The following is a 27,067-nucleotide window of genomic DNA, read 5'->3' as shown; positions in this document are numbered from 1 at the left end:
CTTACCCAGTCCAAAGATCAGGGCTTGATCCATCACCGTTATTTATCTCACTGCCCCATCCCAGCTCAGAACCTGGCTATATGCAAATCAGTCTGTCCCTGGCCCAGTGCATCATGGGAACAGGGCAGACTAAACTACCAAGCCAATTCTTCACCAGAAAGGAGACAAGCTACCGGGGACCGGTTTCTGGCATTTCAGCCTTCTTCGGCCCGGCTTGCTTGAATCCTGATGGAGCAGTGAGAAAGGGACTCATGTCTGAGTATACCCTGCCACACCTATAGTGGCCAAAAACGATTTACAAAAAGGGGGTGGTGATGAACAGAGTGTCTGAGTTAAACAGACCACTCTTACCCAGTCCAAAGATCAGGGCTTGATCCATCACCGTTATTTATCTCACTGCCCCATCCCAGCTCAGAACCTGGCTATATGCAAATCAGTCTGTCCCTGGCCCAGTGCATCATGGGAACAGGGCAGACTAAACTACCAAGCCAATTCTTCACCAGAAAGGAGACAAGCTACCGGGGACCGGTTTCTGGCATTTCAGCCTTCTTCGGCCCGGCTTGCTTGAATCCTGATGGAGCAGTGAGAAAGGGACTCATGTCTGAGTATACCCTGCCACACCTATAGTGGCCAAAAACGATTTACAAAAAGGGGGTGGTGATGAACAGAGTGTCTGAGTTAAACAGACCACTCTTACCCAGTCCAAAGATCAGGGCTTGATCCATCACCGTTATTTATCTCACTGCCCCATCCCAGCTCAGAACCTGGCTATATGCAAATCAGTCTGTCCCTGGCCCAGTGCATCATGGGAACAGGGCAGACTAAACTACCAAGCCAATTCTTCACCAGAAAGGAGACAAGCTACCGGGGACCGGTTTCTGGCATTTCAGCCTTCTTCGGCCCGGCTTGCTTGAATCCTGATGGAGCAGTGAGAAAGGGACTCATGTCTGAGTATACCCTGCCACACCTATAGTGGCCAAAAACGATTTACAAAAAGGGGGTGGTGATGAACAGAGTGTCTGAGTTAAACAGACCACTCTTACCCAGTCCAAAGATCAGGGCTTGATCCATCACCGTTATTTATCTCACTGCCCCATCCCAGCTCAGAACCTGGCTATATGCAAATCAGTCTGTCCCTGGCCCAGTGCATCATGGGAACAGGGCAGACTAAACTACCAAGCCAATTCTTCACCAGAAAGGAGACAAGCTACCGGGGACCGGTTTCTGGCATTTCAGCCTTCTTCGGCCCGGCTTGCTTGAATCCTGATGGAGCAGTGAGAAAGGGACTCATGTCTGAGTATACCCTGCCACACCTATAGTGGCCAAAAACGATTTACAAAAAGGGGGTGGTGATGAACAGAGTGTCTGAGTTAAACAGACCACTCTTACCCAGTCCAAAGATCAGGGCTTGATCCATCACCGTTATTTATCTCACTGCCCCATCCCAGCTCAGAACCTGGCTATATGCAAATCAGTCTGTCCCTGGCCCAGTGCATCATGGGAACAGGGCAGACTAAACTACCAAGCCAATTCTTCACCAGAAAGGAGACAAGCTACCGGGGACCGGTTTCTGGCATTTCAGCCTTCTTCGGCCCGGCTTGCTTGAATCCTGATGGAGCAGTGAGAAAGGGACTCATGTCTGAGTATACCCTGCCACACCTATAGTGGCCAAAAACGATTTACAAAAAGGGGGTGGTGATGAACAGAGTGTCTGAGTTAAACAGACCACTCTTACCCAGTCCAAAGATCAGGGCTTGATCCATCACCGTTATTTATCTCACTGCCCCATCCCAGCTCAGAACCTGGCTATATGCAAATCAGTCTGTCCCTGGCCCAGTGCATCATGGGAACAGGGCAGACTAAACTACCAAGCCAATTCTTCACCAGAAAGGAGACAAGCTACCGGGGACCGGTTTCTGGCATTTCAGCCTTCTTCGGCCCGGCTTGCTTGAATCCTGATGGAGCAGTGAGAAAGGGACTCATGTCTGAGTATACCCTGCCACACCTATAGTGGCCAAAAACGATTTACAAAAAGGGGGTGGTGATGAACAGAGTGTCTGAGTTAAACAGACCACTCTTACCCAGTCCAAAGATCAGGGCTTGATCCATCACCGTTATTTATCTCACTGCCCCATCCCAGCTCAGAACCTGGCTATATGCAAATCAGTCTGTCCCTGGCCCAGTGCATCATGGGAACAGGGCAGACTAAACTACCAAGCCAATTCTTCACCAGAAAGGAGACAAGCTACCGGGGACCGGTTTCTGGCATTTCAGCCTTCTTCGGCCCGGCTTGCTTGAATCCTGATGGAGCAGTGAGAAAGGGACTCATGTCTGAGTATACCCTGCCACACCTATAGTGGCCAAAAACGATTTACAAAAAGGGGGTGGTGATGAACAGAGTGTCTGAGTTAAACAGACCACTCTTACCCAGTCCAAAGATCAGGGCTTGATCCATCACCGTTATTTATCTCACTGCCCCATCCCAGCTCAGAACCTGGCTATATGCAAATCAGTCTGTCCCTGGCCCAGTGCATCATGGGAACAGGGCAGACTAAACTACCAAGCCAATTCTTCACCAGAAAGGAGACAAGCTACCGGGGACCGGTTTCTGGCATTTCAGCCTTCTTCGGCCCGGCTTGCTTGAATCCTGATGGAGCAGTGAGAAAGGGACTCATGTCTGAGTATACCCTGCCACACCTATAGTGGCCAAAAACGATTTACAAAAAGGGGGTGGTGATGAACAGAGTGTCTGAGTTAAACAGACCACTCTTACCCAGTCCAAAGATCAGGGCTTGATCCATCACCGTTATTTATCTCACTGCCCCATCCCAGCTCAGAACCTGGCTATATGCAAATCAGTCTGTCCCTGGCCCAGTGCATCATGGGAACAGGGCAGACTAAACTACCAAGCCAATTCTTCACCAGAAAGGAGACAAGCTACCGGGGACCGGTTTCTGGCATTTCAGCCTTCTTCGGCCCGGCTTGCTTGAATCCTGATGGAGCAGTGAGAAAGGGACTCATGTCTGAGTATACCCTGCCACACCTATAGTGGCCAAAAACGATTTACAAAAAGGGGGTGGTGATGAACAGAGTGTCTGAGTTAAACAGACCACTCTTACCCAGTCCAAAGATCAGGGCTTGATCCATCACCGTTATTTATCTCACTGCCCCATCCCAGCTCAGAACCTGGCTATATGCAAATCAGTCTGTCCCTGGCCCAGTGCATCATGGGAACAGGGCAGACTAAACTACCAAGCCAATTCTTCACCAGAAAGGAGACAAGCTACCGGGGACCGGTTTCTGGCATTTCAGCCTTCTTCGGCCCGGCTTGCTTGAATCCTGATGGAGCAGTGAGAAAGGGACTCATGTCTGAGTATACCCTGCCACACCTATAGTGGCCAAAAACGATTTACAAAAAGGGGGTGGTGATGAACAGAGTGTCTGAGTTAAACAGACCACTCTTACCCAGTCCAAAGATCAGGGCTTGATCCATCACCGTTATTTATCTCACTGCCCCATCCCAGCTCAGAACCTGGCTATATGCAAATCAGTCTGTCCCTGGCCCAGTGCATCATGGGAACAGGGCAGACTAAACTACCAAGCCAATTCTTCACCAGAAAGGAGACAAGCTACCGGGGACCGGTTTCTGGCATTTCAGCCTTCTTCGGCCCGGCTTGCTTGAATCCTGATGGAGCAGTGAGAAAGGGACTCATGTCTGAGTATACCCTGCCACACCTATAGTGGCCAAAAACGATTTACAAAAAGGGGGTGGTGATGAACAGAGTGTCTGAGTTAAACAGACCACTCTTACCCAGTCCAAAGATCAGGGCTTGATCCATCACCGTTATTTATCTCACTGCCCCATCCCAGCTCAGAACCTGGCTATATGCAAATCAGTCTGTCCCTGGCCCAGTGCATCATGGGAACAGGGCAGACTAAACTACCAAGCCAATTCTTCACCAGAAAGGAGACAAGCTACCGGGGACCGGTTTCTGGCATTTCAGCCTTCTTCGGCCCGGCTTGCTTGAATCCTGATGGAGCAGTGAGAAAGGGACTCATGTCTGAGTATACCCTGCCACACCTATAGTGGCCAAAAACGATTTACAAAAAGGGGGTGGTGATGAACAGAGTGTCTGAGTTAAACAGACCACTCTTACCCAGTCCAAAGATCAGGGCTTGATCCATCACCGTTATTTATCTCACTGCCCCATCCCAGCTCAGAACCTGGCTATATGCAAATCAGTCTGTCCCTGGCCCAGTGCATCATGGGAACAGGGCAGACTAAACTACCAAGCCAATTCTTCACCAGAAAGGAGACAAGCTACCGGGGACCGGTTTCTGGCATTTCAGCCTTCTTCGGCCCGGCTTGCTTGAATCCTGATGGAGCAGTGAGAAAGGGACTCATGTCTGAGTATACCCTGCCACACCTATAGTGGCCAAAAACGATTTACAAAAAGGGGGTGGTGATGAACAGAGTGTCTGAGTTAAACAGACAACTCTTACCCAGTCCAAAGATCAGGGCTTGATCCATCACCGTTATTTATCTCACTGCCCCATCCCAGCTCAGAACCTGGCTATATGCAAATCAGTCTGTCCCTGGCCCAGTGCATCATGGGAACAGGGCAGACTAAACTACCAAGCCAATTCTTCACCAGAAAGGAGACAAGCTACCGGGGACCGGTTTCTGGCATTTCAGCCTTCTTCGGCCCGGCTTGCTTGAATCCTGATGGAGCAGTGAGAAAGGGACTCATGTCTGAGTATACCCTGCCACACCTATAGTGGCCAAAAACGATTTACAAAAAGGGGGTGGTGATGAACAGAGTGTCTGAGTTAAACAGACCACTCTTACCCAGTCCAAAGATCAGGGCTTGATCCATCACCGTTATTTATCTCACTGCCCCATCCCAGCTCAGAACCTGGCTATATGCAAATCAGTCTGTCCCTGGCCCAGTGCATCATGGGAACAGGGCAGACTAAACTACCAAGCCAATTCTTCACCAGAAAGGAGACAAGCTACCGGGGACCGGTTTCTGGCATTTCAGCCTTCTTCGGCCCGGCTTGCTTGAATCCTGATGGAGCAGTGAGAAAGGGACTCATGTCTGAGTATACCCTGCCACACCTATAGTGGCCAAAAACGATTTACAAAAAGGGGGTGGTGATGAACAGAGTGTCTGAGTTAAACAGACCACTCTTACCCAGTCCAAAGATCAGGGCTTGATCCATCACCGTTATTTATCTCACTGCCCCATCCCAGCTCAGAACCTGGCTATATGCAAATCAGTCTGTCCCTGGCCCAGTGCATCATGGGAACAGGGCAGACTAAACTACCAAGCCAATTCTTCACCAGAAAGGAGACAAGCTACCGGGGACCGGTTTCTGGCATTTCAGCCTTCTTCGGCCCGGCTTGCTTGAATCCTGATGGAGCAGTGAGAAAGGGACTCATGTCTGAGTATACCCTGCCACACCTATAGTGGCCAAAAACGATTTACAAAAAGGGGGTGGTGATGAACAGAGTGTCTGAGTTAAACAGACCACTCTTACCCAGTCCAAAGATCAGGGCTTGATCCATCACCGTTATTTATCTCACTGCCCCATCCCAGCTCAGAACCTGGCTATATGCAAATCAGTCTGTCCCTGGCCCAGTGCATCATGGGAACAGGGCAGACTAAACTACCAAGCCAATTCTTCACCAGAAAGGAGACAAGCTACCGGGGACCGGTTTCTGGCATTTCAGCCTTCTTCGGCCCGGCTTGCTTGAATCCTGATGGAGCAGTGAGAAAGGGACTCATGTCTGAGTATACCCTGCCACACCTATAGTGGCCAAAAACGATTTACAAAAAGGGGGTGGTGATGAACAGAGTGTCTGAGTTAAACAGACCACTCTTACCCAGTCCAAAGATCAGGGCTTGATCCATCACCGTTATTTATCTCACTGCCCCATCCCAGCTCAGAACCTGGCTATATGCAAATCAGTCTGTCCCTGGCCCAGTGCATCATGGGAACAGGGCAGACTAAACTACCAAGCCAATTCTTCACCAGAAAGGAGACAAGCTACCGGGGACCGGTTTCTGGCATTTCAGCCTTCTTCGGCCCGGCTTGCTTGAATCCTGATGGAGCAGTGAGAAAGGGACTCATGTCTGAGTATACCCTGCCACACCTATAGTGGCCAAAAACGATTTACAAAAAGGGGGTGGTGATGAACAGAGTGTCTGAGTTAAACAGACCACTCTTACCCAGTCCAAAGATCAGGGCTTGATCCATCACCGTTATTTATCTCACTGCCCCATCCCAGCTCAGAACCTGGCTATATGCAAATCAGTCTGTCCCTGGCCCAGTGCATCATGGGAACAGGGCAGACTAAACTACCAAGCCAATTCTTCACCAGAAAGGAGACAAGCTACCGGGGACCGGTTTCTGGCATTTCAGCCTTCTTCGGCCCGGCTTGCTTGAATCCTGATGGAGCAGTGAGAAAGGGACTCATGTCTGAGTATACCCTGCCACACCTATAGTGGCCAAAAACGATTTACAAAAAGGGGGTGGTGATGAACAGAGTGTCTGAGTTAAACAGACCACTCTTACCCAGTCCAAAGATCAGGGCTTGATCCATCACCGTTATTTATCTCACTGCCCCATCCCAGCTCAGAAACTGGCTATATGCAAATCAGTCTGTCCCTGGCCCAGTGCATCATGGGAACAGGGCAGACTAAACTACCAAGCCAATTCTTCACCAGAAAGGAGACAAGCTACCGGGGACCGATTTCTGGCATTTCAGCCTTCTTCGGCCCGGCTTGCTTGAATCCTGATGGAGCAGTGAGAAAGGGACTCATGTCTGAGTATACCCTGCCACACCTATAGTGGCCAAAAACGATTTACAAAAAGGGGGTGGTGATGAACAGAGTGTCTGAGTTAAACAGACCACTCTTACCCAGTCCAAAGATCAGGGCTTGATCCATCACCGTTATTTATCTCACTGCCCCATCCCAGCTCAGAACCTGGCTATATGCAAATCAGTCTGTCCCTGGCCCAGTGCATCATGGGAACAGGGCAGACTAAACTACCAAGCCAATTCTTCACCAGAAAGGAGACAAGCTACCGGGGACCGGTTTCTGGCATTTCAGCCTTCTTCGGCCCGGCTTGCTTGAATCCTGATGGAGCAGTGAGAAAGGGACTCATGTCTGAGTATACCCTGCCACACCTATAGTGGCCAAAAACGATTTACAAAAAGGGGGTGGTGATGAACAGAGTGTCTGAGTTAAACAGACCACTCTTACCCAGTCCAAAGATCAGGGCTTGATCCATCACCGTTATTTATCTCACTGCCCCATCCCAGCTCAGAAACTGGCTATATGCAAATCAGTCTGTCCCTGGCCCAGTGCATCATGGGAACAGGGCAGACTAAACTACCAAGCCAATTCTTCACCAGAAAGGAGACAAGCTACCGGGGACCGGTTTCTGGCATTTCAGCCTTCTTCGGCCCGGCTTGCTTGAATCCTGATGGAGCAGTGAGAAAGGGACTCATGTCTGAGTATACCCTGCCACACCTATAGTGGCCAAAAACGATTTACAAAAAGGGGGTGGTGATGAACAGAGTGTCTGAGTTAAACAGACCACTCTTACCCAGTCCAAAGATCAGGGCTTGATCCATCACCGTTATTTATCTCACTGCCCCATCCCAGCTCAGATATTGGACTCTTGGCACTGTACCACTGCTAACCAGTGCTAAAGTGCATATGCTGCCGGTCTAAATTTTATTTGTTATTGCCATATTTGATTTACTAGTAAAACCCTACTAAAGTGCACCATGTGTCCCCAGGGCCTTTTAATCAAATGCTACTAGTGAGCTTGCAGCACTGATTGTGCCACCTACACGAGTACCCCTGCAAACATGAGTAGCCCTGCAAACATGTCTCAGACCTGCCACTACAGTGTCTTTGTGTGCAGTTGTAAAACTGTCAGAGTAAAGTGCACCATGTGTGCCCAAGGCCTGTAAATCAAATGCTATTAGTGGGCTTGCAGGACTGATTGTGCCACCCACATGAGTAGCCCTGCAAACATGAGTAGCCCTGCAAACATGTCTCAGACCTGCCACTACAGTGTCTTTGTGTGCAGTTGTAAACTGCAATGTCGACCTGGCTAGTGCACCCACTTGCCAGGCCCAAATCTTCCCTTTTATTCCACGTAAGGCACCCCTAAGGTGAATCAAAATGGCGGCCGCGTTATCGCGAGACTACGCAATGTGACTAACACATATACTTCTAAACCGGATTCGGAACAAGCAACACGGGTCGATTTAATGCTGGATGCCTTCCACCAATTCGGTAAGGAGTAGGGGTACCAGATTTGTCTCCAACGCTCGAAAATATTAGCTGGCCACTTCGAGACTATGGGATTTCGAGTGAGCCGATTAAAATAATACTTCTTTTAAAAGGGGCGATATGGTGGTGAAAGGAGACATGATATAAAGGGAGCACCCGAACGCTTACCTATTATCAAAACATTGTCCTTCCATTATCCATTATAAATTTCTGTATTCATAATAATATAGAAACTGAACCTCTGTTAATTCTTTGCAGTAAACTGAAGGGGAAGGACTTTTTACTGATGGTTGCGGTTGCAGTTTTATGAGAATTTTGCCCCCCGGCCGGTACGAGTAGGAATGGCCGAGTGAGGGTAATTATTGCCAAGGTATATGCTTTTGGGTATAACTGGCTTGAGCCCCACACGCAGGTTGTTTACAAAGGTGTATTTTTATGTTGTTTCAGTTGCGAAGACCAATCTGTCCATATGCAGTGGCTTTAATGTACATGACGCCCTGAAGAAATTGCCAAAAACCTTATGATGGCAATGAAACATGTCGGCAAGTATAGTAGTGGTGGTTGGATAGTTAGTAACCACTCCTACTATTTTTAAACTCCCACACCCAACACAAGAGACAGAATAAAATTGTATATTTGTGTTGTTGTGTGATGGCAAGTATAGTAGTGGTGGTTGGATAGTTAGTAACCACTCCTACTATTTTTAAACTCCCACACCCAACACAAAATAAAATTGTATATCTGTGTTGTTGTGTGATGTGTCTTTATATGTTGTTTTGACTCTTTGTAGGTCATTGAAGACCTTTATTTTACTGCACATCTTTACACAATTTCTTTGTGTTTTTTTGGACACTTTCCACTTTCTTTTCTGAGCTTGAAGGCGCCAATGATGAGAACAGGGCAATCCTGGTGAGTACCTGCCAGGTTCCTGTTGGTGGTGCGCCCGTGAGGTGCCTTCTCGCTCTCACTCACTTTTTGTTGTTTATGTATCACGGTTCGGCACTAAAGTGTATATGTGTGTTGTCTCACAACTGAATTTTATTATGCTTGGAACGGGCGACTGTTAAAAGAGGCACTATCCCGGGCTATACCGACTACCCCAATAACTAATGATAGGGGAGTGACTTCTTGCAACAATATTGCAAAAATTGGTATCCCCGTAATAGAAGGATGAATTTTATAAGTGCCTACAAGGTCTAGGTCTTGTTTGTATATGTTACCCCTAAGGTGGGCCCAAGAACACCCCTTGGGAAAGGTGCATTATATGTAAAAGTAAGACATGTACAGTTGTGTTTTACATGTCCTAATAGAGAAATACTGCTAATTTAGTTTTTCACTATTGCAAGGACATTCTCTCCCATAGGGTAACATAGAGACTGCCTTGAAATATATTTTAAGTGTAACTTCCCATTGGGAGCTGATAGAGATTTAGACTTGGGGGTCTCTGGACTTATAATTTAAAAAATAAATCTTTTGGTGAAGTTGGTTTATAAATTACTTGTTTAAAAATGCCATTTTTAGAAGATTGTCAATTTCCTGCTTAACCACTCTGTGCCTTTGCCTGTCTGTCGAATCCACGCCTGGGTTAGGATGACAGTTGAGCTCCTGTGATTTTACTCTTGACAGTCACACAAAGGGTGCTGAGGTGTGCCTTGCATAACCTGATGGACCATCATCAGGCTGATGGGCCTGCCTGAGCTAGAGTGGTAGGAGAAGTTGTCACTGACACCTGAATTGGCCTGTTCCTGTCCTCACACAAAGCTGTCTCCACCCCCTGTAGCGTGTCTGTGGCCGGCCAGGGAAAGGCAGGGTCTTCTGCACTACAAAGACTTTCCTTTGAAGTTTGCCTAATACAAAGACAGAAAGGGGTATATGTAATGGATCTCGGACACTCTCTAATCAGAACACTTCTGGACTAAAAGACATTCTGCCAGGAAGTAGAGCTGGATGCTGTAGGAGGGACTGACAAGTTGCCTGTTGCTTTGTGCTGGCATGCTGCTCGCTGCTTCTGTCCAAGGAGTGAAAGGACTGAACTTTGCTTTTTACATCCTGCTTCTAAGGTTCTCTAGGGGCTCGTGCATGGTTGCCTTCTGTTATTAAGTCTCAGGGTCATCAAAGACTTCACCTGCGGCTCTTCTGCTGAGAGTTCTGACTTGCCAAGTGGTGCCAAATCCAGTTCCTAAGCACTTTGAAGAAGGATCGGGTGATCCAAAGAAGAAAATCCATGCATTGACTCTCAGTGCCCATTTTGTCGACGCGTCACCAACATACAGCTGGAAAATTGGTGGATTGCTGCAGTGAGGCTGAAGAATAGATGCAAAGCAAAAACAAGGAGATGGACAGAGAACTGAAACTTTTCAGACATCATCCCCAGTCACAGATCTGGGTTGAATCCATCATCATTATTAGCTAACTTCAGCACCCCAGTTCAGATACAGTTATATGCAAATCAGTCTTGGCCCTGTGCCTTATAGGAACAGCCCAGCCCGAACTGCCAAGCCATGTCTTCCCTGGACCAGAAACAGGCATCCTGGGACCAGTTTCGGGGTAACACCCCTCTTCAGCCAGACTACCTTGAATCCAGTGGCAAAGTGAGCAAGGGACCCCTTTCTGGGCATACCCCGCCAACTTAAGGCAAACAAAGCAAACACAAGCAGATGATGGACGGCGCGCTGAAACTTTTCAGACACTCACCCCCAGGCACAGATCTGGGTTGAATCCATCATCATTCTTTAGCTCACAAACCCGAAACTGGTCCTAGAATGCACGTCTTCAGTCCAGGGAGGACCTGGCCTGGCAGTTCGGGCTGGACTGTTCCGTTTGGGCACAGGATCAAGACTGATTTGCATATGGCCGGGCTCAAACTGGAATGGTATGGTGAGCAAAAAAAAAAATGTATTTAGGCCCAGATCTCTGTACTGGGAGGAATGTATGACATTGTTCTCCATTCTGTCCATCAACTGTTCTTTTTTCATTGAAGAATAGATGCAGTGCCTGCACTGCAGTGGAAAAATCACTGCAGGCCAAGTCCCGAGCACCTTGTCACCGATGTCCGTGACACCTATTCCGAATCCCACACAGTGTGTCCAGAGATTGATGCATCACTTCCCCTTCTAGTGAGGAACCAACACATTACCTCTATGACAGTAAGGAACCAATGCATCACCTCCACTGGCAGTAAGGAACCTAATCATCACTTCCCCTTTCAGTAAAGAACTGGTGCATCACCTTCCCTGGAAGTAAGGACCCAACACATCGCTTTACTTTTCCGTTGCCTGACTTCCCCCGTGTCTGTTTTTGTCATTGAAGTTTGACACATCCCAGGTCATTTGCGCTAAAAGTGATGCATCCATAGATTTCTATGAACTGAAATGATTTAACCTTTCAAAAGTGAAAGTCCTGGATATCTGCCTCACAGACGAACTCTAGCGTTGACTTTCGAAGATGTTGGGTCGTTGGACCAGGGCTGGAGAGGGTCCTACGTACTCAAATAAGGATATTTGGTGTTTGTATTGTGGTTTTTTATTGCCTGAAACTCAATAAAACAAAGTTAACACAAAAGTGATATGTTTACTTGTGTATGTTGGACATTTGTTGTTTTGGTCTTCTTTTATGGATGGCCGCCTGGTAGGAGCCTCCCGAAGGAGCTCCCCATGCTTGGGATCCCTTAACCGGGTATATCCCTGTTAGCAGCAGCCATCGACCTCTCCAGGAACAAGAGTAACAGGAGTGATGTTTTGGACACCGCTGTGACCCGCCAGCGTCACAACAGAGAAGCCCCTGCAGGAACGGAGAGCTGTGAAAGCCTTGGGTCGCGGAACAACGTTGGAAACGGCCCGCACCACAGCAGAGGAACCCAAGGGACATCGGAGGGCGGAGTGAGGCTCGGGACGTTGGTAATCGACACCCGATACCCGATATCCTCCACAGCCAACACCGAGGACAGAACGGAACGCACACCGGACCCTCCCCCCCCCCACCCCCGAACAGAAGGCAGACGTTGAGATCGGGAGCTAGGGGGTCGCATCTCAGCGGATACCCCGGGACCGAAGGGTGCTGAGGAAACAACAACGGAACTCCGGCCTGACTGCAGCAGAGGACGCTGGTCGCAGCACCGGGATCGGCAGGAGGATCACCGGGATCAGCGGGAGCAAGACGACAACAGAGCCCCCCCCTCCCCCTTGCACCTCCCGCCGCAGCAGAGGAATCAGAGCGGACAGCGGGCACCAGGACCAAAGCGGGAGGAGCACCGGACCCCTCTCATTCCCTTTGGTCCCGACGGCAGCAAAGGCAGCACCGGGACATGACAACGCAACCCCCCCTCTCCCCCACAAACCACAGCAGAGAAATACTGGTGGACTGGAGGGCTGAGAGGGACGCTGATCGCCGGTTGCTGGCTAACACAGCGGGGTCACAAGCTCTCGAAGCGGACCCGCGAGAGCTAAACACAGCTCAACTTCAAAAAGATCCTTTTAATAAGAGCAAGCGAGGAGCTGTAGGGGCGACAGAAGACCGAAGCCTGCCCCCATCGACATCGGTGGATACCTGGCAAATGGATGGGCTGCTTTTCAATATAATACAGGCTGAGCTCTGACGTGAGATCAAGTACATACAGCCACATACATCCACGAAGAGGAAGGGTCTGAGCCAATCATGGATTAATGCAGTGCTTCTGTAAAACTCTACTGGCAATATTTACTGAAACACAGAAACTCAGGTATTTACTTCTCCTACCCGCCTGCTCTCTTTTTAAAAACTAACTCCTTTGTTCAAAATGGCTGGGGCCATAAAACTGTAACAATAAATCCCCCCATACCTCTGTTGTCCACGTGGCCCCTCAGCTTAACTCCCCCACACAGAGATAAGAATTCCTTCCAGCTAGCCTTGAGCTCTGCTTGCTTAAACAGAAAGTGTAAACTCTTCCCCTGTGCTCAGAGTAATAGCAGCAAACAGAGGACTAATCTCTCTTTCTCCCAGCCTGCACAGCAACAAACAGAGGACTACTGGCTGGATCTGAACTATTTGGCGGCCATTTTAGTCTAGTTTCTATTGGATTATAGTATTTTAGACTAGTGGGAAAGAATGCCGGCCTATGCCCGTAGTATTATACTTCTACCTATAGTTTGATCATTTGTTTAGTACAGATTGCTACCTCATATATGAAAGAATGTCTGCCAATTATTGTATTATTGCAGTATTGCTCTCCTAGCCTTATTCTGAACTTTTGTAATACACAGACTGCTACCTCATATATGAAAGAGTGTTTGCCATCATTGCATTATTACACTCCTAGCTTTATTTTAAACATTGGTATTGCACAGATTACTACCTTATATATGACAGAGTGTTTGCATACCATCACTGGATTATACCTATATCGGTATTTTGAACACCTGTAACGCACAGATTATTACCTCATATATTGGGGTTCCTCACTAGTGTCACTTTTACCTGTATTTGAACATTTGTAAATGCACAGATTGCTACCTCATACTTTTTGGGTTGACAACCAATGTCACCTTCGATTTTTGAGTTTTGACTCACGCAAATTGTTGTATCTGGATCCTTTCTCTATACTCTATCAATATTATACTTGCACTTGTTTTCTGCACTACCCTGCACATTTCCGTAACCTACTCCCTTTCCTACCTCTCTCTCCTGTTATGCACAAACTGCTACCTCCCACTTAATATACACCTAATGTAACCTACTCCTACTCCTACTTGCTCTCTCCTGTTAGGCACAGACCACTACCTCATACTTAATATACTTCTAATGTATCCTGCACTATTGCACAGCTACACAACCTGCATCCATTTTCACTCTTCTCTCTAAGGCACAGACTACTATCCCATATATCTCTGGTTGCACACGTAACTTGATACGTGCATCTGTACCCTTTCCCAGGATTTTACTTCACTCTGGTACTCTGTATTGCTTATATACTTGCTCTACTTTGTAATTTCGTATGTATTTGCTATACTTTAATATCGTATGTATTTGCTATATTGCACGCTCGCTTATCCTGGTTATGCTGATTGATCACTAGTGCCACTCGTGTACTCTATAACTTACTGTATGTATATGTTTCTCTGCACATTCTTACATTTGGGCTATGCTGAGTGATCTCTAGTACTACTCTTGCACTGTGTAACCTACTGTATGTATTTGTTTCTACTGCACATGTATACCACTATACTGCATTCCCCTATTCCCTCCTAAACCATCATCGCAACATGGACCCTATCGGCAATCACACATATAAAATCAACTACCCACCGTCACTCACCAAAAAAGCCGCTAAACGCTTTAAACACAACTTCCTTAGGTCACACCCTGAAACACCCTTTGCTGACACCTACTTCTCACCGGTCAATGGAGCCCTGAACACTGATATCATATTTCATACCGCACGCAGAGCTCAATGGAAAAAATCGTTCCTCACCCTACTCACCGTCTCTTCCACCAGGAAATCCGCTCACAGCCTAACTCTCTCCATCACACCATCCCAACTCTTTCCAGGCAGAGCCACCATCACCATTTACAATAACGGGATTGTCCTAGCTCAATCTACAGACAGGAACCTGGAACTGCTAGACAACCTGTTCCCCATCCTCAAAGAGCACCTCTCCCATTCGAGGTCCAAAACTCACATCCCCTCCAGTCCCACCATTCATGACCTCACAGCCACATACTCCTCAATCAGGGACACACCTACCACCCCTGATCGCCCATCTCCCACCCACAACCCCTCTATCCCAGTTCAGCACCTAGCAATTGTAACACACGCCTCAAACTCAGACACAGATCGCGCCCTCCCAGACTCCACTCACCCCCCACCTCCCTTACCAACCCCCAGACCCCCACACATACCATCAACACTCCTCTCACACCTACAACGGGCATCATTACTCCTCTCACCCCTAACAGCACAGCTCTCACACACAACACACCTAACATAGTCCAGCACCAGAACAACACGCACTGCGACAAATCCCCCCCTTCTTCCCCCCCATTCTCAGTCCCCACTACCCTCTAACCAATCACGCAAAGCACACCTCCTCTCTTAATTTGACTCCCCCTCCCCACAACAGGACCATACCCTATCCCATTTCCCCTCCTACTCTCAGCCCCCATTACCCTTCCTGCTCCCCCACCACGACTATCAGTCTCCCAGCAGACACCCTGACCCCCTTGCCTACCACCAATGCCCTCACTCATACCGCCAACCTCCTCCCTACCTCATCCATACCCCTCCTGCCCGAAACATCTCTCCTCCCTAACACCTTCCCGGACACCAACACAACGCATACCTCCTCGAACAACAGCCCACGCTCCCACCTGCACACGAATTCCCTGGTCAGCCATTCACCTCTGACTGCAGCCCCCACCTCCACCACCTACCCCACGATGGACATCATCATGGCCACCCTCACTCAGATCAAAGAAGACATACACAACATCAAGGAACTACTCGCCACCCACTCCATACACCCAGCACCCACCTCCCCTCCCAACTTGTCCCCTACCCCCCAGCTAACTCCCTCACTCATCACGCCCCAAACCGGGCGTCAATCACTGCCCATAGGCGCAGCAATTGCCCTCGTCCCCCTCGTCGTCCCTACAACCCCCCCTCACACAACTACACCTCCCCGCCCAACGGGTCCCACACTCTTCCGGCAAACTCTCTCACTCAACATTCCCCCATCCTGACCTCACTCCCAGCTAGCAATCGCAACAACCGCCCTTGTCGCACCCACAACTATACTTCTGACCGCAACACTCTCACCCTTCTCCGCTCCTACGACCCAGCCCCCCAAAATAACATAACCACCCCACACCTCAACATTCCCACGATACACTCAAATCCCCTTAGACCCCCCACACTAAACAGCAGACTCTCCATCCCCAATAACCTTAGAAAAATCCCTCTTTGTCTAGAACCATCCACCACCCTCAACACACCTCGTCTCAAATGCACTCTCCTCAACTGTAGATCGGCCTCGAAACACTCTGCCGCTATTGCTGATCTCCTCTTATCAACGGACCTTGACCTAATCATCCTGACCGAAACATGGCTAACTGAATCCTCGACACCTATAATGGACATTCTGGTTCCTCCCAATTACCACATTATCAGGCTAGACAGAGCAGGCAAATTAGGTGGTGGAATCGCATGCATCTACAGGAACAACCTCTCTGTTCAGAAAGTCAATTCTACCTCCATACCATCCCCAACAACCTGGGAATACATCTGCCTTGACATTATCAGTGAGGGCAAACCGATATGTTCTCTTCACAGCATCTACCACCCACCCAGGGAAAACTGCACCTTTTCCCAACAAATCATGGATCTGATCTCAACCAATTCCGGACGGCAGCTCACCCAAATATACCTTGGTGACTTCAACCTCCACTGGAACGATGGCAAGGACGCGGTGGTAAATAGTCTTAAAAACGTCCTCGATGCCCTCAACCTCACCCAAATATGCAACAGCCCGACCCACGAGAAAGGATCTATCCTCGACCTGGTCATCTCCAAAGAGGAATCTATCCAACTCGACTCCATCCAACCCTGTGACTGGTCAGATCATCATACTGTCACATTCTTTATCAATGAAAAAGTTAAAGTTAACCCGGCTCAAGTATCCAAGCCTAAAGTCTGGAAAAGAGACATGAAAAGACTCAACCCAGGCTCTTTGCCCCCTAACAGGTGCAATGTCTTACTGCCACTGACAGGCGATACGGATGTTCAAACACTGACTGACCATTATCTCAACGCTATGACCTCTATAATTAATGAGGCTGCACCTTTGCAGCTAAAAAGAGCCTCTACAAAAATTTCCAATCCATGGTACGACGGGAGACTCAATGAAGATAGACGAGACATGCGAATGGCAGAGCGTACCTGGAGATCAGCTCCCTCGGCAATGCACCTAAAAGATCTGAAGAGAAAGAGAAATGACTACTTCAGGAAAATAAAACGCTCAAAAGCAGACTTCTTCAGCCTCCAGCTCGACCAAGCAAAAAACCGTCCGAGAAAACTGTTTGAGCTAATCAGATCACAATCCAAGGATCAACCCCAACCACTCATCACTGCGCGTGAGGCACCAACCTGTGAAGACTTCGCTGCTTTCTTTTCTCAAAAAACCGAAAACATAAAGAGCGATCTCCTCATTGACGCAAGCCTCTACTCCAAACCACAGTGCCTAGCAGCCACTGAACCTAAAAACAATGCCACATGGTCAACCTTTGGCACATACTCAGAAGAAGAAATTGGCAAACTGCTCAGCACCCTGAAACCATCCAATCACCTCACGGACCCCCTCCCTGCTGCAGCAGTAAAAGACTTCACCCCGTGCTTATCCCTCTCTGGACTAAAATTATCAACAGCTCTCTCCAACAAGGAAGCATACCTGACTCACTAAAAGTTGGTCAGGTCACACCTCTCCTAAAGAAACCTACAGCCGACCCTTCTGATCTCAACAATTACCGTCCCATTACCAATATTCCCACTCTCGCCAAACTGCTGGAAAAATGCGCACAACTACAATTGACTAAACACATTGAACAATTCGAGCTCCTCAACCCGCACCAGTCAGGCTTCCGAGCAGGGCACAGTACAGAAACGGCTATGACTCACATAATTGACGACGCGCTTCAAATGCTAGACCAAAACGACACCTGCCTCCTCATCCTTCTTGATCTCTCCTTGGCATTTGATACTGTTAAACATGAGAATCTACTAGAGCTTCTAAACACTAGAATGGGCTTATCTGGAACTGTTCTCAAGTGGTTCACCTCCTTTCTTCACAACAGGGCGCAGAAATTCAAGAGCAACAACCTGATGTCCTCACCAATACCCGTAACACTAGGTGTCCCCCAAGGATCCTCTCTTTCCCCAACGCTGTTCAACCTAGTCATGGAACCGCTCACTACCTTGCTACAAGCATCTAATGTACACTTTCACATGTACGCAGATGACACCCAACTTTACCTCAAATTACAGTCCCCCAAGGACATCTTGCTCCTGAACTCAACGATCAGAAGCACCCAATCCTGGCTGGCCGATAATCATCTCAAACTCAATGCCCTGAAAACAGAGTTCCTTCTGATCTCACCTCCAGCGAAGGTCTCCACAACTCAAATTTGGCTTAAAGACCTAACTGCACTCAATATCCAACCCACCATCGTGGACTCAGCAAAATCCCTAGGCATAACACTTGACACCAATCTGAACATGCAGCAACATATCAGCAAGGCAACAAAGGGAGCAAACTTCCAGATCAACACTCTGAGGAAACTTAAACCTTACCTCCCAGCCAAAGACTTCCAAACCGCAGTACAAGCACTAGTCATCCCTCGAATTGAATACGGCAGCATCGCCCTCTGCGGACTCCCCCTAACTACAACCGCACCCCTAAGAGCTTCTCTAAACGCTGCAGCGAGACTCATCACTGGGTCAAAAAAACACTCCCATATTACCCCTGACTTGAAAGCCCTGAACTGGCTGCCATTTGAAGCTAGAATACATCTGAAAATCGCCTGCATGACACACAAGGCGGTACATCTAATCTCACCCGGATACCTCGCTCAGAAACTGACAATCTCTGGAGGGAATGTCTGACATAATATCGACAGACAGAATATCGAAATGCAAAAATATCGGAGCAAAAATATCGACATCAAAAATATCGAAATCCTATCTTCATAAAGGTAAGTACAAAAATATCGAAAAAATAATATCGTAGTACAAAAATATCGGAATCAAAAATATTGTTTTTTAAAATGTATTAATAATAATGTAAAAATAATTTTAAAATACATATAATTTTACAAATATTCAATAAAAATATTAAAACAAAATTAAAACTAATACATATACATTTAAAATAAATAAAACACTGAATAATTTAATGTAATTTTTTTTTAATGTTATTTATTTGATTTAATGTAATATTTTTTTGTTTTTACCCTGTACGCCTGTACCCCAAAAACCCCAAACTGACCCTGAACCCTAAAAATATCCCTGTACCCCAAAAACCCAAAACTGACCCTGAACCCTAAAAATACCCCTTTACCCAAAAACTGAAAACTGACCCTTATCCCTAAAAATACCCCTTTACCCAAAAACTGAAAACTGACCCTGAACCCTAAAAATACCCCTTTACCCAAAAACTGAAAACTGACCCTGAACCCTAAAAATACCCCTTTACCCAAAAACTGAAAACTGACCCTGAACCCTAAAAATACCCCTTTACCCATGAACTGAAAACTGACCCTGAACCCTAAAAATACCCCTTTACCCAAAAACTGAAAACTGACCCAGAACCCTAAAAATACCCCTTTACCCAAAAACTGAAAACTGACCCTGAACCCTAAAAATACTCCTTTACCCAAAATTAATTAATATTATTTAATTACCAATTAATTATTAATTAACAATAACACTAAAGTAAATATATTAGCACATTAGCTGTAATTAATTTAATTTAATAATTAATATTATTTTTCCAAATTAATTAATTAAGAATAACAAAAAATTATATATAAAAAAATTACTATAATTAATGTAATTAAATAATTAATATTAATTATTTACCAACTAATTAATAATTATAAATATGTACAAAATATATTAATTAATTAACTAATTAATATAAATTAATTACCAATTAATTATTAATTAAAATATGTACAAACATATATCAATTAATTAATTATTATTAAATTACTTCCCACCCTATTCCCCTATAAACCCATAACCCGCTACAGAACATATTTATCAATTAATCAATTAATTAAAATTAATTAAAAATTATTTCTCAATTAATTAATTAATAATTTCTACTAATTAATAATTAATTTAACATAATTAAATTACTTCCCACCCTATTCCCCTATAAACCCACAACCAGCTACAGTAGTAAAAGACAATATTTAATTAAATTACATTAAAAATAAATAATAAAACATAATAAATACAATATAATATACACTAAATTTATTTAAAAATTGATATTAGTAACATCAAAGTTATTTATTTCGATATTATTGACATCGATATTTAAAACTTCGATATTACTGATATCTTACTAATATCGATATTAAGACTGTCGATATTACTTACCTTCGATAATTTGTCCCATCGATATTTAAACTTCGATATTTTTGTATATCGATATTTAAAAATCGATATTTTGTCTGTGTACCCTCTGGAGGAGCTAGAAACACCAGAGGCAAAACAATCTGCTGCTGAAACCTCGAAGATTCCGGAAGGAAAAAACATATAAGCGCTCCTTCTCGGGAATGGCGCCTAGGATCTGGAATTCTCTCCCGGCCGAAACCAGGCTTATCTCTTCCACCACACTCTTTAAAAATGAAGTAAAAGCTATCCTCATGGCTAAATACACCTGAACTACTATCTTGATCACTGTTAGTACTCTGCACCGATCTATACTACATGTTTGACCCTTTTGATTATTTGTATTAACTGTTTATTACTCACAGGTTTGGCTCTGTAACCGCATATTTGTACTACTCTGTACTCATGTTGGGCTTAGTTGCCGCCAATTTGTACTTATTGACCTATTGTTTTATCTGTTTAACCATGCTCCCACATGTACTTCTCTTTGTAAAGCGCTCTGATATCTGCAAGGATCTTGTCCGCGCTATATAAAACTTTCAAAATAAATAAATAAATAAGTATTGCCTATTTTTCTAAACTGGTGGGGAATCACTTTGTAGTGTTTTCACTGTGTTACTCTGTGTGTATGTACACATGCTTTACACATTGCCTCTGAGATAAGACTGACTCCTCGCACGTGCCAGTCTAGCAAAAGGGTGAGCAGGAGTTATCTTAGCTGTTTGACTCCCTTACTCTGACTAGAGTAAGGGTCCCTACTTGAACAGGGTACATATTGACTGCCAACTAGAGATCCATTTTTAACATTCTGTAATAATCATCATGAATATTGAATGAACATCTATTCCTTATTTGCTCTTCCTTTTTGTCCATTCTGTGTTATTCTTGTTTATGAGCACATGCTTTTTTATTCTAAATTTAGCAAGTTATGCAAGTCTACTGGATATAAATTGGTTACTTTAAAAAAACGATGCAGTTGCCTACACACGTATCTGAAGGAGCCATTGTTTTTCCATTAGATCGGTAGTACCCAGGTTCACAAGTTTATTGTGTAATCCCTGATTATTGTTCATGTCAGTCACTTTTGTGTAATTTCAATCATTTTGGGGCAGATGTATCAAGAATCCGTTTTGCGATTCTGTAGTTGCGATATTTTGTGATTCACATTTGCAGATTCGCAAAACGCAATGGGGCACATGCATCAACCTATTTAGGAAGTGCAAACGGTGCGAATTGGTCAATTCAGCCGTTTGCGATTCCTAAATAGGTTTTTGGGATGCATCAAACATTTTTGGGAAAATCGCTATTTTTAGCGAATTCCAAAAATGCGATTGCTTTTAAGGAATCGCAAATTTGCGGTTCCTTAAAAGCAATGCATGATTGCTTTTCAAATTGCGAATTCGCAATTAGGGGGTGCAAACTATCAGAGGTGGTATTCACAGAATGCACTTACTACTATCGGTATTCAGAGAGTGAACTTACTACTTTCGGGATTCACAGAATGAACTTACTACTTTCGGTATTCACAGAATAGATTTAAGACTACTAACTTCACGTCCGCACTCGGGCCGGAAATAACGGCCCGGAGGCGGAGTTTCTGGCCCGGAGGCGGAGATTCCAGCTTGGGGGGGGAGCTTGCAGCCCAGAGGCGGAGCTTGTGGCTTAGAGGCGGAGCTTCCGGCTCGGAAGTGGGGATTTAGCCATGGCGGAAATCTACACCTCTGGGCCGTAAGCTCCGCATCCGGGCCGGAAGCTCCTCCTCTGGGCCGCAGGCTCTGCCTCCGGGCCGGAATTTCCGGCCTGAGTGCGGACATAAAGTTAGTAGTCTTAAATCTATTCTGTGAATACCGAAAGTAGTAAGTTCATTCTGTGAATCCCGAAAGTAGTAAGTTCACTCTGTGAATCCCGAAAGTAGTAAGTGCATTCTGTGAATACCAAAGAGTAGTAAGTTTAGGATTTAGTCTTAAGTGAATTCTGTGAATCGGGCCCATGGTGTTTAGGCTGGAGTCCTTCAAAGGGGCCAGGTGGATGGGGGCAGTGATTTATCATACCCGGGGAGAATGCAAAACATTTTTTGTATGTCATTATTGGAAACCCTTGCCCCGTATATTCCACAATCCAACTACTTTCTACTGGTTGGGGATTTTAACCATCATTTAGAAGACCTCTCAAATGCAGAGTCGGCATGTCTATTGTCAGCCATGGAGTCGTTAGGGTTCTCTTTGAAAATTTACAAACCTACACATGTCGCAGGTCATACCCTGGACAACATACTTTCTGCTGAGTCTTTGGGTGAACACTCTAGGCTTGGGGTCTGAGGGGTATACCTCAGTGGAGAGGGGGGTACAAGGCTGCAACTGTCCTCAATGCAGGTGGTTTGGGACACATATTCATCAAACTCTAGTTCCCCTTCACTCCAGACCCCAAGCAATCAGATATTAAAGGAGCTGACCATTGGGGAAAGTAATCAGCTGAAGGCAGTACAAGAAGCTCCCTTCCAGGGTCTTTATATTAAATGCTAGACCCATCCCTAAGCACTCCACTGAAATGTGGGACTTGCTGGAAGATTTGAAGCCAGATATCTGTTTCCGTAGCAAGACTTGGCTCCAAAACTATTCGACACCGGCTTTGGCAATCGCTTTTCTGGAGGAATATACAGTTACGAGATTAGATAGGATGAGCAAAAGGGGAGGGAGGGCTGGCTACACATGCCCCACACTATATCAAAACAGTTGACACAGTGTCAACTACTTATATTGAACTAATGGTGTTTATGCTGGAGTCCTTCAAAGGGGCCAGGTGGATGGGGGCAGTGATTTATCATACCCGGGCTGAAAGCAAAAAGATTTTTTGTACGTCATTATTGGAAACCCTTGCCCCGTATATTCCACAATCCAACTACTGTCTACTGGTTGGGGATTTTAACCATCATTTAGAAGACCTCTCCAATGCAGAGTTGGCGTGTCTATTGTCAGCCATGGAGTCGTTAGGGTTCTCTTCGAAAATTTACAAACCTACACATGTCGCAGGTCATACCCCGGACACCATTCTTTCAGATTTCCATGGCTTATCAGCAGAATCTCCGCTGGCGCTAATGTGGACTGACCATTTGGCACTAAGATTTTCTCTTGGAAGGCCAGAGGAACAAAGTCAGCTCCAACACAGAGATATTCTTCTTAGGGCCTGGAGGAAAGTCACTCCTGCAGCATTTAGTCTGGCTTTTAGAACCCCCTCATTCGAAAGGGGGAGGCAAGTGATGAAGCCCTAGAAAGATGGGAGGCCTCCATTAGCAACACCGTAGACAGCATCACCCATCTTAGAGTAGTGAGTGCTCGGCAGAGGGCTGATCCAGACCCCTGGTACTCGGAATGCCTTAAAAAGGAAAAGGTCCTGTGTAGAGGGAGCAAGAGAAGATGGAGAAAAACCAAGCTGCCGGAGGATAAGCAGGCCTATAAATTGGCACATAGAGCCTATCTAAAAAGCTGTAATACAGCAAGAAGAGATCATTTAGGCACGCAAATACGGGACAAAAAAACAACTCCGCGAAGGAGCTCTTTAAGACACTGAAGGAGTTCACAAACCCCAAAGTAGGCAGTTTCTCTATTCCCCTCATGCAAGGGCTTTGTGATAATCTATCCAACTACTTCAAGGAGAAGATCGATAAACTCTATAGCTCTTTGTGGGTTGGAGAGGTATTGAAGGGGATAGACTCCTCTGGGAGGCATATTTCACAATCCAGGCTTGACTATTTTGTAACTATCACCACTGAGCAAGTGGAGTCGGTACTTGCAGCAATGAAATCTGGCTCGTCAATTGACCCGGCTTTGCCGTTTTTCATGTCAGAGCTAGCACCGTTCTTATCTGCCTCGCTCGTGGCGATCTGTAACATTTCTTTGGCTACAGCAAAATTTCCTAGGAAATTGGAGAAGGCGCACATCAAACCTCTGCTGATGGAGGCGCTGACAGACCCGGCAGACATGCAAAATTATAGGCTGATGTCCCTTCTTCCATGCTGCTCTAAGGTCATGGAGACATTGATTAATCAAAAACACACTGGTTTTCTGGAGTGGTATATTACAAGGATGTCACTGGATAGAGGGACCACGACAATGTTAGTGCTCCTGAATCTGTTGGCGGCCTTCAACACCATATCTCAAGCATCCTGCTGGACAGGCTATGAGAGATTGGTGTCAGAGATATGGTCTTGGCCTGGCTACAAAGCTTTTTGAACAACAGAACACAATGTGTCCCCAGGAATCCATCTTAAGTCCCACCTTGTTCAGCATCTATGTGGCTCCTCTGGCTGCCATTATTAGATCTTGCGGTTTTGAGACTATCTTGTATGCGGAGGACACTCATGTGATAATCCCCATCGAGTCAGATCCCATTGGCAACCAGAGTTTAAGTTCAGTATGTTGGAAATAGCAACATGAATGAGCAACAATTTCCTTCAGCTAAACTCCAATAAGACGGAGATTCTCTTGTTTGGAAAGGCTGAGGACCTATGGTTGGTGGACTGGTGGCCTGTGGAATTGAGGAGGCACCCAGTCCAAAGAAGCAGGCAAGGAACCTGGGAATTGTGATCGATAATAAACTTTCTCTGGAGGATCATGTGAATACAGTCTCGGTACATGCTTTGAAATAATGTGGATGCTGAGGAAGATCTTTCTGTGAATCCCCCTTGACGCCAGAACGACCGTAATACAGGCACCGCTAGTTAGTAGACTAGATTATGGTAACGTACTACTAGTAGGAATGAGGGATAATCTATCATCTAGGTTGCAAGTTGTGCAAAACACAGCAGTGCGGCTGACTCTCAACAAACCGTCTCGTACCCCGTCAATACCTCTTTTGCAAAAATTGCACTTGCTGCCCATTAGGAAGAGAGCAGTGTTTAAGTTCCTGACTTTAGTGTTTAAAGCACTGCAAGGGACGGACCCGGCATGCCTAAGGAAGAAGTTAATTCCTTATGTTTCTGTACACCAACTTGGATCGAATAATCGGAAACTGCTCTGCCCCTGTAAAATCAGTATAATTAAAATGGGTGGGCGTGCATTGTCTCATCTTGCTCCCTTCCACTGGAACAGACTACCAGACGATATCCGAGCCTGCACAACGTTGGTGCAATATAAGAAGCCGCTTAAAACATGGATGTTCTAACCGTCAAATTGTTATAATTTACCGGTAATGTGTAGCTAAGGTGCCAAGAGATCCCTTTGGGGATGATTCGATGTGCAATACAAGTGCTGATAATAATAATTATAATAATAATAATAATGATAAACAATTAATAGCACAACTAACATGAATAAATATCAATTAAATAAATAGTTTTAAAATAAAAAATATTCATGTATTCATTATAATTAAATTACGTCCCACCCTATTTACCTATCCATCCACAACCTGCTACAGTACTAAAACTCTGAAAATGTAATTAAATTACATTTATTAACTACAAAAAAATGTGCAAATATATAAAATAACATAAACAATAATTATACAAAAATAATTATATACATTTAAAGAATACACTAAAATACATAACAATAATTGAAAAATGTTATTTTAAACAACTATAATTTTGCAAATGTTATTAATAACTTTGAGATTTAAAAAATAATAATATTACTTACCTTCCAATTGATATTCTTGGCATCGATATCATTGCTGATGATATTTTAAACTCAAAATTCTGTAGGATGATATTTTAAACTCAATATTTTGTCTGAATACTGAGGTTTGGAATGCCATGCTTCTTTTATTCTTTCCTAAGTGTGGGTTAGGCTAATACTTTGGGGTCTATTACGATGGCGGGTGGACAAAGTCTGCCCGCAATCGCTTCGGGAAATGGGACCGCCCGCTATGTTTGTGGCGGTCCCGCATTTACAATTAGGATGCACCTGCCACACTGGTGGGCGCATCCCTAATTTTTTACCTTACGGTGGGCGGTGCTGTCAGCAGCACCGCCGCAATGCAAAAACGGCATTTGTGCATTTGCAGGCACAACGTGGCAGGCACTGCATGGTGCCTGCCACGTTGTGTGTGCAAATGCAGGGGTTTACCATAGGTGCCCCCCGTGTGCACTCCCCAACCCCCCAACAACCTGGGGGCACCCAGCACACCCCCACATGCAGACTCTGCATTGCAGCCATGGAAAGGCACATCACTGACATCACATCACTGACTGCATCTTGATATGAATGGAGGTGTCTTGCAGACACCGCCACCATATCAAGCCCCTTTTCCGCCCGGTCACTTGTTTGGCTGGCGGAAAACCGGCGGACGATCTTTCCGTCCACCGGGATCCCCCTCACCATCCTTATATGGCGGGGGAAATGGGAGGTGGGTGGTGAATAATGGTGGATGGATCCCCAGCGCCATACTGGCGTTGGCAATCCACCCGCTATTATAATACCCCTTAGTTCCTGACCCATAGAAGTCTCTTGACTGAGCTTCTGAGATGCTGGCACTTCCCTACCCAATCCTTGCTTGCCTTGTTCTGATTTCCTTTATGGAAAATTGTCTGTTTTTTTAACTCCTTTAGGTTATCTAACCTTTCTTTTACTTTGAATTAAATTTAGGAAATTTATATTTATAATGCATA

Source organism: Lissotriton vulgaris, chromosome 6 (genome assembly GCF_964263255.1).
Source record: "Lissotriton vulgaris chromosome 6, aLisVul1.2, whole genome shotgun sequence".
NCBI classification, from domain to species: Eukaryota; Metazoa; Chordata; class Amphibia; order Caudata; family Salamandridae; genus Lissotriton; species Lissotriton vulgaris.
The sequence above is the reverse complement of the archived record's forward strand: the minus strand, read 5'-3'. Positions refer to the sequence as shown.